This window comes from Ambystoma mexicanum, chromosome 7q (genome assembly GCF_040938575.1).
Source record: "Ambystoma mexicanum isolate Mex_15411 chromosome 7q, UKY_AmexF1_1, whole genome shotgun sequence".
Classification (NCBI taxonomy): domain Eukaryota; kingdom Metazoa; phylum Chordata; class Amphibia; order Caudata; family Ambystomatidae; genus Ambystoma; species Ambystoma mexicanum.
The window spans coordinates 685,327,598-685,339,989 of NC_090941.1; the positions used below are offsets into that span (position 1 = coordinate 685,327,598).

Here is a 12,392-nt window from a genome sequence, read left to right on the forward strand (position 1 = left end):
TGATTGAAAACGCCATACATGTTCTGGACACTATTATATAAAAGGGGGCTGGCCAGCGCATCATTTGTGCTGCAGTACAGCCCTGTGGAAATGCATAAGCCAACTTTGTGAATAACGAGACCTGTAATTTTCTCATGGTAATGCAAATAAAGCAAGCACCCTCTGTACATTTGCATTACTGTTTGTTAAATTGGCAGTATCGCAACATAATCAAGCATTTGTGTACTATAGTTCTCTTTGAATCATGGAGACATAAGGTGTAGATCAATCAATTCTTGAATGCATTTTCTAAGCATGCGTCCCTGTCCACATATGGAGGTGCTATAGCACTTTAGAATGATCATGTAAAGAGGAAAAAACACGAATGCAATGGACTGGGAACTCAGGAAACCTTAATCTTGTATTGAAACCTCACAGGAAGTGCCTGGAAACTTGAAAAGTTGGTTGAAGTTGGGTTCAAAGATTATCACAAGTGGGAGAATGAGGCAAGTCACCAACTACAGTGGTCCAATAATGAAGAAGCCAGACCTAAAGTATTCTGTCAGTCCCCACAGTATCTATAACCACAACAATGATCGGTTGTTCTGGTCTCTCTCCCTCCTCAAGAAGCTGTCCTTCCTGTTAATAAAGAAAAACAATTTACACTTTCACCTCCTAGTAAACTATTTAAAGCATTGTGACTATCAAGTAGATTTCCAGAAATGTCCCTTGTTCATAATCACTGCATCGCTGTGCTTGGTGTGTTGCATTGCTTCTCCCTTCTACACATTTTGAAAGAGATGGTTTCTATAATTGATCTTTCAGATATTTCAGATTTGTTAGGAAATTGCAATAGAAGAAACACTTATATGTCATGTCTGATATGCGCAAAATAGATTAAGAACCCATGAATAAAAAAATACTTTTTCAGGATCTGAGATAGATATCCTGGATACTATGTGGAGTGTGGATGAAAATGAAGCTACAAACACCATCCTTATTTAAGAGGGCTAAAAGTGGGATATTGATTATAGGATTGTGTGCTGGGTCAGAAGAAGGGCACAGAGACTGTGCTGATATTTCCAATACGTGTGTATTAAATAGTAGGAATAAGGTCTATCTTTCCCTAACACTACAGCATGTTCAATACCTATATGACTAACTAATGTGCTTGTCAGTCATGAAGACATGTTCAAAGGAAAAAGTTCACTGTCCAAAAACTACCACCAATCTAACACACTAAGGTCAGGAGAATGACTTCCATCTACTGATGGTGTACTGGTCTTCTTTATAGAGTTCCTTTTAGTATCCAATGTTTCTTTGGTCCCCTTCTGTATCAACTCTTTTAACTCTCTCGCAAGGCTTTTGGCTTTTCCCCTATCTTTGTGGACTGCTCTCCACAAGTTCTTTCTTGAACTTTGTTTGGTCCTTTGATCCAGGCGATTGGGCCTTCGGTATTCTTGAAAGTTATACTCTCTTGGATGGGATATCTCTTTGAGATAACTATTGTTGCCCCTTATCAGCTAATGTATGTCCTTTGTACCTTTTATCTCATAGGCTTCACTTGCCTTCACTTAGTGGTATTTTCTCTCCTTCCATGGAAGTGTTACCCCAGAGTTAATGTATTTATTCCCCGGTGTCCTCATGGTTCTCCTTCTTGGATTATTAAGGTCCAAGTTCATAAGTTTTATATTCAGCATTGCGTCAACCTTACTGGGACGAGTTTCCTTCAATTATGTATCCAAGGTTTTGTCAATTTCATGGCGACACGTTTCTCTTAATTTTATATTGAAGGTTTCATCAATTTCACTGGGAAAGTTTCTTTCCATCCATAACGAGTCCCCTGTGGCTTCCTGGTCCTACCGTTCTCCCTGTTACCTCTATCCTTATGAGAGAATGTCCCCAGGGCCTGCAGTCGCTCTGGACCGTTCTCTTCCTTCCACTTCTTTGCCGGCTCGCTCTTGCCGGCATCCTTTTCTCATTCCGTTCAACGTCCCAGTATTCTTCCTGGTACTGGGACAGGTTGCTGCACTCTCAACTGGGTGGAGTCTCCGTCATTGATCGCGCAGCATGCGCACCACTGAGTCACTGTAGTCACACCACCACCTGTGCCTGGGTTCTCCTTATCTCGACTTCTCTCCGCCTGCATACGCTGGTTTTCCTGCATCTGTCTCTCATGCTCCGTGGTTCTGTTTGGCTCTGCCTCTGTCAGGTGTTATGATTACAGGGGGCCTCCCCTGCTGGCGTAGTCGTTCCTCTCATTCACCCTCATTTGGCATATCCTCCCTCTTCAACTTCCTCACTGCAGTTAATTGGAGGCTTTTTCTTAAAGCAATAGAGCTTTTCCATTAATGAAAAGGACATACGTTATTCCTGTATTCGGCCAATGTTTTTCATGTGGTTGTGCTTCGCATATCAGATCGTCCCATGTATGCATTACAGTGAAGTGGTTAGGGAGCTCCTCAGTGGGACGAGAGTCCTTCTCCCCTAAAGGGGAGTCTCTCCCAGTGGGGTCCCTCCTGCCCAGACCCCTAGGGAGGGTCTTGCAGGGCGGCTTCACCTCCCTAAACTCAAAGGGGGAGGCTTCCCCTTGGGGAGCAGTGACAAATTCCCTCAGTTCGTCACAACTAGACAATGGACTCCACAATGGGTATCACTTTTTCCAATGCTAGATACATCCAAGAGCAGTCTTTGAGAAATGGGAAGTTATATATCTTTACAGTTTTCAAAGTAGAGGAAAGAGATAATTGTAAGAATTGAAGCTTTCTAAATGAAAACAAAAACCTGTGTAATCCCTACAATCGAAAAAGGAAATAGTGACTAAAACCTTCCGAACATGTTGGGAATAAAGTCTTGTGGAAGTGGAATAATACAAGAAAAAGAAGATCTTACAGCTAAATGTTGAGCTGTGTTAGGAAAAAGTGACCAGGGAATGTCTTCTGACCTTTGACATGATGATACAAGAAAACATAATTAATTTATAGGAGAAAGGTATGCCTTCATATGAAGATAAACATCTCCCTCTAGTTAAATTCCTGAAGGTAAAGTGGGTGGGCCGTACACGTGTATAAGGGTGGTGGGGGCCGGCAGATCTAAGAGGAACTGGACAGACAAGGGGACTGGACATAGGTTGAAGAGGTGGATCCCCAAAGCCCCAGGGAAATGCAGATATGCTTGTAATACTGTATGTCACAATTGTAACCAGGAGGGGCATTGGAAGTTTGCGTGCTCTAATCATCCTTAGCTCCAAACTGCAGGAGCAGTTACACTCTCTGCCCCTCGTTTTTCAAACATTAACAGGAACAATATTCCACCACAAACCAAACGACAGCATGATGACTAGGAAAGTGACATCATAATTCAATGTTTGATACCTGTTGATGAAGAGAGCCCATTTATAGAATGCAAATTAATGGAAAAAGTGTGCCTTGTTTAATAGATACAGGAGCAAATCAGCCATTAAATGTAGGGATTTTCCAAGTGCACCACTCTTATCTGATAACGCACGAGCTATAGGTATTTCAAGTAGACAAATAGTTCATTCTGTGACCAAGCCAATGTGTCCACGGTATTACCCAAATTGACCTTTTGTTCTAATTGACCTTATTATAGTGGTCCTAATTGACCTTCTGCACAATTGGCCTTTATATTATTTTAGTTATGTTATATGTATTGGGTTGGTTTTGGATTATAAATAATATAGGGCGATTGGTGGGGGTTTTGGATTGGGTGGGGGCTTGCGGGGGGATTCCCCCCGCATATACTTCTTAATTGACCTTTTAAATTAGGTCAATTCTCCAGAGGTCAATTGTGAAAAGGTCAATTAGTATACATCCGGGTCCACTGGGCGAGTTTCAGATAGTAATGCCTACCTGTTGAGGTCTTTATCACCAGTAAAATTATTTGGGCGAGATCTGTTGAGTTAATTAGGATGAACTACCCAATGTACTCCAGGTGGAGTTTTCTTAGATATCCCAAATGAACAGGAGGGTAAGGGTAACGCCAATGTTACAAGTAAAATCTGAAAATGACCAGAAATTATGATGTGATGCAGCTAGATATGGGGAATTTGTTTTCGGAAGTGTCAAATGAATTATGATCATAACATGCAAATGAAATGGGTCCAATACGAAGAGCTGAACCAGTGCATATTCAGGTAGACACTGGGAAACCTTTGCCAGGAAAGCCCCAATATCCCTTAAAACTTGACACAGATGAAGGTAACTCAGTAGTGCGGGCAGTGGTTGCAGCCTGGTCTAGAGGGGTCTTGCCCGGTGTGTGAGGCGTCCCTGGAGGACCTTGAGCATCTGGTATTTTTCTGCCCAGCATATGCAAGGTTTAGAGGTCTGTTTTTGCGACCCCTATTGCAGGAACTGGGCTTTGTGCAGTATCGGACAACATTAATGTAGTTGCTGTGGGTGGAGTCACTGCGTGTGGGATGGTCTTTGCTCACATTTTTTAAATCTGCACTTTATCTTCAGAAAAATAAGTTGAGCACTATGCTCTGAAAGGAGCCTAGGTATGCCTACAAATGTTTGTTTTATGGGATACACACTGAACACCTTTTAAGCATACTAGATGTAGTATTTTATTATGCCGCATATGAAAAATGTATTACATGTATTTTGTATTTTGTGCTGTTTTAGATTGTGTACTATTTTATGGAATGTTTTGCGCACATCTGCATGAACATGATGATGATGACTGCATGATCAGGGAATAAATCTGCCAACCACAAGTCCATGTAACACTCCTACTTTACCCATCAAAAAACCTAGAAGAGATGTATATAGGTACATACATATCCTAAAGACAGGAAACACAGTCGTTTTTGTTACATTTCCAATAAACCCAAACCCATTGAATATATTGGCATCCATGCCACCTACAACCACACACTTTACAGTTGTCGATGTATGTTCTGCATTCTTTTCCATCCCTATACAATGAGTGCCAATATGCATGTACATGTCTCCCATAGGGGTACAGAGAAAACCAACTCTTTTCTGCCAAATAGTGAAGAAAGAGTTAGATGATATTCATTTTCCAGGGGGGTTGGTGCTGCCAGAGTGGATGTGGATGCAAGACGCGTTTGTTTTGTTAGGTGCTTTAGCTAAGAAAGGGCACAAAGCATCCCAACAGAAACTGCAATAATGTAAAGAGAATGCTCATTTTATAGGTCACGACATATCAGTAGGAGCTAGAAGCATCACAGATTCCAGTGCAGAAACCGTTCTGAAACTGCCAACCCAAAAACCGTTAGTCAAATGAGGTCCTTTTTGGGAGGAAAATGGTATTGTCATCAGTGAATATTAGTGTACGTGAATGTGGTAGGTCCACTGCAAAATATGACTCAGTTCTATACACCAAGCTGTAGACAGGAGGCAGCAGAAAAGGCATTTGTGGAAGTAAACCTTGCCCTTTCAAGTGCACCAGCGCTTGGGTTGCTTAATTACTAAAAGCATGTATTCTCTATCGCCATGAAAAGGAATGATTTGCACAAGCAGTACTGACACAAAAACACAGTGACAAGTATTGAATGATTGCATGTCACAGCTCACCATTGGATTCCATTGATGTAGGTTTACCACCTTGTTTGCAGTCCTTGGCCACAGCCGCAAGGGCTGTAAGAAGTTCAGAAAACATGTCGCTAGTATCGCACCCTTGTTGAAGCAGTGCCCTGTGCAGTCACTGCACTATTACTGAAAACAAAAAAATCATCACCTACCAGCATCACAACTTACCAAACATGAGCTTCTCCTTTTGAACTCAGCTAATGTAATCCTCACCCAAATGTTCAGTTGTGAGCGCTGCCTCACTACTGCTGAGTCCAGCAGATGGTGAGCCTCATGAACACAGTCTAACTACAACCACCCTATTGAAACCACCTCGCAAAGACCCATTAGAGATTCCACTGAAAATGTGGATGAAGGGCATATGTGGTTGGGTCTTGTTTGAGAAATGAGCAGGGAGAGTTCAAATCTGGTTATGCAGTAGGTACTGCACACGCAGTGCTCGAATGTCCCCAGATGCACAAATAGCACAGTTAGTAGCATTTACATGAGCATGCGCCATAGCAAAGGATAAGCGGGCCACTGTTTTCAACGATTCCCAATGCATTCGGGTTAGTGCACGATTATAGAACACTCTGGAAAGAAAGAGGTTTCCTAACAGTTTCAGGCACAGCTTTTAAAAGTGAACATTATGTGAATGCCTTTTTTAATCTCGGATGCTACCAAGAAGATTAGTAATAGTAAAGTGCATGCCAAGCCCCATAATATGCCATCAACTGGGTAAATGCCCTTGCAGACCACACAGTGAGGGAAGGTGGCCTTTCCTCATCCCCCTGGCATAGTACCACTGATGCAAGCGCAGTTCATTGCTCCACTTGAATCCACTCTTGAAGAAATAAAGGAGTGTGATCCAGGTACTGAGAACAATGCCTGGGACAGAGCAGGAATTTACCATTCCCATGATAAGCTGCATGAGGGTCACACACAATGCTAAAGAGGGATGTTGGCTCCATTACATAAAGGGTTGGCGTGCCCCAGGGTTTTCACAAATAACCGAACACCTATGACAGCAGTCTTTAGCCTTGGACTCCTATTGCTCAAATCTAGTGTGACTTTACAGTTGGGAAATTTGGCAGGCAGGAGCATGTGCTTGTCATAATTGATATGTTTTCAAAATGGACAGAGGTGTATCCAACCCTCAGAGCCGAAAACAGGCTGTACTAACGGCTCTGATGAGTGACTTCATAACAAGCTTCAGAGTGCAAGTGGCCATTAACAACGATCGAGAAACCCACTTCAAATGTACATTTGTGCAGGAGTGCTCCAAATATTCAGCAAAAGCTCCACTATCACGCATAATCAGTGGGGGCAGTGGAAAGACAAAGGCTTTAAACCGGTGCAATTTCTGCCGAGCAGAAATAACGTTACTGCTGCATCGTCTGGCGGTATTAGCGCCATATCACAACCCTGCACAAATGCACCCGACTCCGATGGTAACGCTATTAGCGCCCAGCTGTAATTGCACCAAAATAAGGGCTACTGCCTGAAAACCGGCGCTAGTAGCGCCGGCTGTAATAGCACTGGCTGTAATAGCGCCAGTATTTTGTGGCCAGTCGTTATCTGGCAGAGCGGTACTGGCGGCGCTAATTCCATTGCCACCACATTTAAGGGCTACCGGCCAACTCATGATGGGACCCAAAATGACTTGAAGTGGCCAGGCACGCTGTCATTTGCTCTCATGAGCATGTGAGGAACTGAAAGTGCGGTCACTGGATTGCACACCAATCTGCTTACCTCAGGCCCCGCTGTTGCCTTTGAGCCAAGGCAACATGCAACTTATGGATGATGTTGTAGTTGCATTTTGACAGGAATTAGTAAAAGTAGTGAAATGCGTCTATCTGCAGGTCTAAGAAGCCAGCAGCACCATGTCACCCTTTCCAACCTAGATGCTGGGTTGTTGCCAAAAACGACTGGCAGTAGGACTGTGTATCGGCAAGGTGGAGGGGGCCTGACATGGTCCTGTTGGTTACAAATACAGTCTGGATTCATCCCAGTGATGGAATTGCAGAACTGATTTGTGAAAGTGTGGTGTTAGGTACTCTTTAGGGTTTATCCCTGCGGCCAGTAAGTGTACGTTCAGACAGGTGCCATCTACAAATCCTTGCCAAATTGGATCCCAAAAGATTGAGAGTGAGGGGTTCTCATTAGAGGAGCACCTGATTTAGAGTGGGCTAGAAAGAAGAATGTGCAGAAGATTGAAAAGAGGGCTCATAAATTGTGTGGCCCAGAATGGCAGAAAATATTAATTTAACATCCTGCTGTTCCACTCATCTACTCATCTGTAGTTTCTAGGAAATGGCAAGCTCTTCCACTGAGCAGTTCCATGGATGACTGATGGCAGCATGAAGGATGTAGAAGACCCGGTAGTAATGCCTGAGCTCTTCCAGGATGAGTTGTTTTCACTAATGTATGGGAGTTAAGGAAGTGGCTGCCTTATGCCTAGGTAAATTGTGTGCGTCGCGAACGTTTGTGTTCCTATCCAGCGACTACTATACCACCCCCAAGAAACAATAGTGTTAAAGTTCAAAATGCCCTCGTACAGAACATACAATAATGGAACAAATCCAGACAGATGTAACATTTTAAACACAACCCTTGGCTCTCTACAGTTCTTTTTACTGATCTTAAACTTTCAGGTGACCATTTATTTTCCAAATTGGTCTGAAAGAGTGGTGATACGACTGGCCCAGCAGAAAGACATACTGATGGTGAAAGGCAGACCACGGAGGAGCTAAGAATGTCGTATGTCGTATCTGGGACGGGGTCGACTCAGTGACAAAAGACTATGAGCCTCATTACGATTTTGGAGGTAGCCATGCAGTTTTAAGCGGCATGGCTACCCCCAAACTTGGGTCCAGGTCCCGCAAAATGAGATTTACCGGCCATTCCAACATTTGCGGGCCCGGTAAATCCCATTCGCGGGACCCCGACCCGGTACATCCCAATAGAGCTCAATGGAAATGGGGAGGATGCTAACAATGGGTCCGTTGTTAGCATCCTGTTCTGCTAGCGGGTGCCGCTCTGCACGCCTGGTCTGGCCAGGCGTACAGAGCGGGACCTGCTGCAGAACTCGTAATGTGGCGGCCCGGTATGAACGGTGCCGGTCCCTTACCAGCACCGTTCATACCGTAGCCGCCACAGTTGTAATGAGGCCCTATGAGAGCTAGAAAAAGTAATTGGGCTGAGCATGGAATCCCAGCCAACCAATAGAGATGCAAGCTAGGAGAAGCGCATGTCGTTGAAGATTTTAGCATGAGCACTCAAGCACTGTATCTAATGGGGCATTGCTTGAGGAGAAATACAAGATTACCTGAACAATCAGCTGAGATCTACAAGTGACAACATCAAACACCAGTCCAAGACTGGGAGTCCTGGCAATGCTACAGGCCAGGATGAAAGCATGTGTCCGGAGCTGACAGTATTTGATTTCATGTAGGGTTCTGGACATACATGAGCCATTGAACAAGTTAAGCCGTATCCATGTTTTTGGATACCGCGATGAGCCACAGCCATGATTCAGGAAGTGGCACGCATAATTGGTTGGTATGCACACATGATATTCTAACCTGCAGAACTGAAATTTGAAGTACATTTAAAATATGAAGTACAATGTAACTGGTTTGTCATTATCACATATCACTATTGGACCCTTTGCCAAAATGCAGAGATTGTCTGATATAAAGAAAGAACTGTTGTGTTACAAGCAACCTTTAATAATGAAAAGAAATTCTTAGAACTGGCACGTCAAACAGTCTCCCTCTGCGCCATGTTTGATGGGTGGTGTCATGCCGCTAAAATCCTAAGTCTAACTGATTGTTCAAGTGGATATTATTATTTAGAGTAATCATAGTTACTGTTCTCATTTTCCCACTGCCTCGGTGTTGCTGCCGCATGCAGGCTTGCTGTGCTCATTTATAGACAAGAGGTCATAGGACTGGAGGATAACAATAGTGATGATAAATAAAACGATGAGACACGACATGAAGTGCAGAAAAGCACGGAAATCCAGCATCCGTGATTACATGGTTGTGTTTACATTTGAACGAAATGACACCATAGTGTAGTAATAAACAGGATAGAAATACACAATCATGAGTAGGGAATAAAAGGACATCGGGAATCGGGAGGGGACAAGAGGAAAATAAAAACAATAAAGGAAAGATTGATGAAATAAAGATAGCAATTATGACAAAAGGGGGAACTGTCCAAGATGACTGCATTTTATTTCTGATGACCACTCGATGTCCATGAACCATAGACAGAATAAAACCACAGCCATAGTTTGGAGGTGATGCAGTGACCACAGCCATGTTTAGGAACGGACGTGGTGTGATGAAGAATTTGATTGGTTGACATGCATGGAAGAGCCCATAGGACTGTGTCAATATGACCTTAGTCTCTGTCCGAGACGCGAGTACACCCAGTGACATGTTAAACGTCAATGATGAAAGGGTGATAAAATGGCCGCGACCCGGAAATCAGAGATCACATGGTGTCATAAAGTACCAAAGTATTGACTGAAAAGGATACGGTACTCAAAAGGATACAGATGGTAGGGTCTTCTGGATCCCTGTTCACACGATTTGATAGTTGTGAAGTCAAGTTTAGACCTTCTAAATGATACAACTCTCTGACTGATAAAACAGGCAGAGAGATGGATCACTGGAAAGGGCGTGGGTAAGGTATAGGAAGTCAGCCTAGAACAAAATAAAGTATCATAAGAAACTGCCCCAAATTGACTCTCTATGATAGAACAGTATTTGACATTAATTCACACACTGACCTTATGCCTAGGGCAGAAGAATCCAGCAGAAGTCTCTTGAGGAAAATCCAGAAGTAGAACAAACGACAAGGAAGGGAAGATTAGTAAGGGAGACTTATCCCGAATGGAACGAGGCTCACGCTAGATACCGGGTTGATGCACCACAGGAAAGCGTCCAAAGTACTGTTCACTGTCACCTTCCAACAGTCCTTGAAAAGCTTCCTTCCCACGTAGAGAAAAGTATAGAAATGAATACATCCCCCTGTTAATATCACAGGTGCAGGAGTTGCAAATAGCGCCCTTTTATGGTATAAACAAAGTACACGCGGTTCTGAACAGCCGCGAAGAAAATAGTGTGCGCGTGTGGAATTACACGCGAACAGGATTCACGCAGTCCAGGCCAGCCGCGCTTGAAGATAGCGTGCGCTTGTGGATTTGCACGCGAACAGGATTCACGCAGCCCAGGCCAGCAGCGCTTGAAGACAACGTGTGCGTGTGGTATTACACGCAAACAGGATTCACGCAGTCCAGGCCAGCCGCGCTTGAAGACAACGTGCGCTTGTGGATTTGCACGCTAACAGGATACACGCAGCCCAGGACAGCCGCGTTTGAAGACAACGTGCGCGTGTGGAATTACACGCGAACAAACAGCTCCAGGAATCAGCGTGTGGCGGAAAACACGCTATAGAAGGCCCAAGAAGCAGCTGAGGAAAACTGCAAGGACGCAGATCGGAGGTTCAGCTACACAACGCCAAATGATTCGATCAGAAGCAGCGAGTGAAGTTTCCACGCTACTTATATACGTAATGCCGTAGTTCACGTGATGAAGCAGAATACACGTGAAGTTAGCGACGTGAAAAGTGCAGACGTCGTTTTCCCGGCAACGTATCGAACAACCGCCATTTGGAATAGAACGGTCTAGCTGTTCTATGAGCGTAAGAGGTAGAACCACGTCCAGCATGCATGACAGTGCCATCCCCCAAAGGGGCAACCTCTCCCCTTCTCGAGTGAAAACGCTTCAATAAAGCAGGAGCATGTATATTGGAAAGAGGTTCCCAGGACCTATCTTCGGGACCATAGCCCTTCCAATCCACCAGATAATACGGCCTACCAGAACGTAGCCTCATATCCAGTATGTCCTGTACCTCGTATTCATCTGAACCCCTCACAGAAATAGCAACAGGCCGTACAGGCAATCTGGTAGCTTCAGAACACGGTTTAATGAGTGACACGTGGAATACGGGATGCACTCGCCATCGTTGTGATAAAGCCAGACGGACAGCAGCCGGATTAATTACTTGGAGTACTGCATACGGACCAATGTATTTAGGCAACAATTTCTTTTTGCCTGGTATCCTCAAGTTCTTAGTGGACAACCATACTTTCATACCAGCTTTGTAGACAGGTGCAGGTACTCTATGAGCATCGGCATAGAACTTGTCGCATCTTTTAGCTTGCTCCAATTGCTGCTTCACTTTCCTCTGTAGATTCTTCAGATCACGATAAGTATGGCCTGCGGCAGGAGTATCCAAAGACAAGCTGGAATCCAAAGGTATTGATCGGGGGTGTTGTCCATAAAGAGCATAGAAAGGTGAAGTGCCTATGGCACTATGATAGGAGTTGTTGTAGGCGAATTCTGCTGCCGGCAGGACCTTGAGCCAATCTGATTGAAACTGCAGACACAAACACCGCAGATATTGTTCCATAGTGCTATTGACTCTTTCAGTCTGTCCATCAGTTTGAGGGTGATAAGCACTGGACATTCTGTCATCAATCAGTAATGCTGAAGTTAGTGCTCTCCAAAAGCGTGACGCAAATTGTGAGCCCCTGTCCGTAATGATTACTGACGGTAGACCAAAGAAACGGAATATATGTCGAATGAATAGGTCAGCCAGAACAGCAGCTGTTGGTAAACCAATACAGGGAATATAAAGAGCCAATTTAGTGAAGTAATCCACTACAACCCATATGGTATCGTATTCCTGGTTTTGTGGGAGTTCTACCACAAAGTCCATAGATATCATGTCCCATGGTTTGTTAGGGACAGGTAGGGACTGGAGTAAGCCCACTGGTTTACC

The 12,392-nt window shown here is 44.1% G+C and overlaps 1 long non-coding RNA gene across 1 annotated transcript in view; it reads right to left on the reverse strand.

The window, feature by feature from the left end:
* The window catches only part of LOC138528785 (uncharacterized), a 144,597-nt gene that overhangs the window by 12,816 nt on the left and 119,389 nt on the right, over positions 1 to 12,392 (reverse strand). The window lies entirely within an intron of this gene.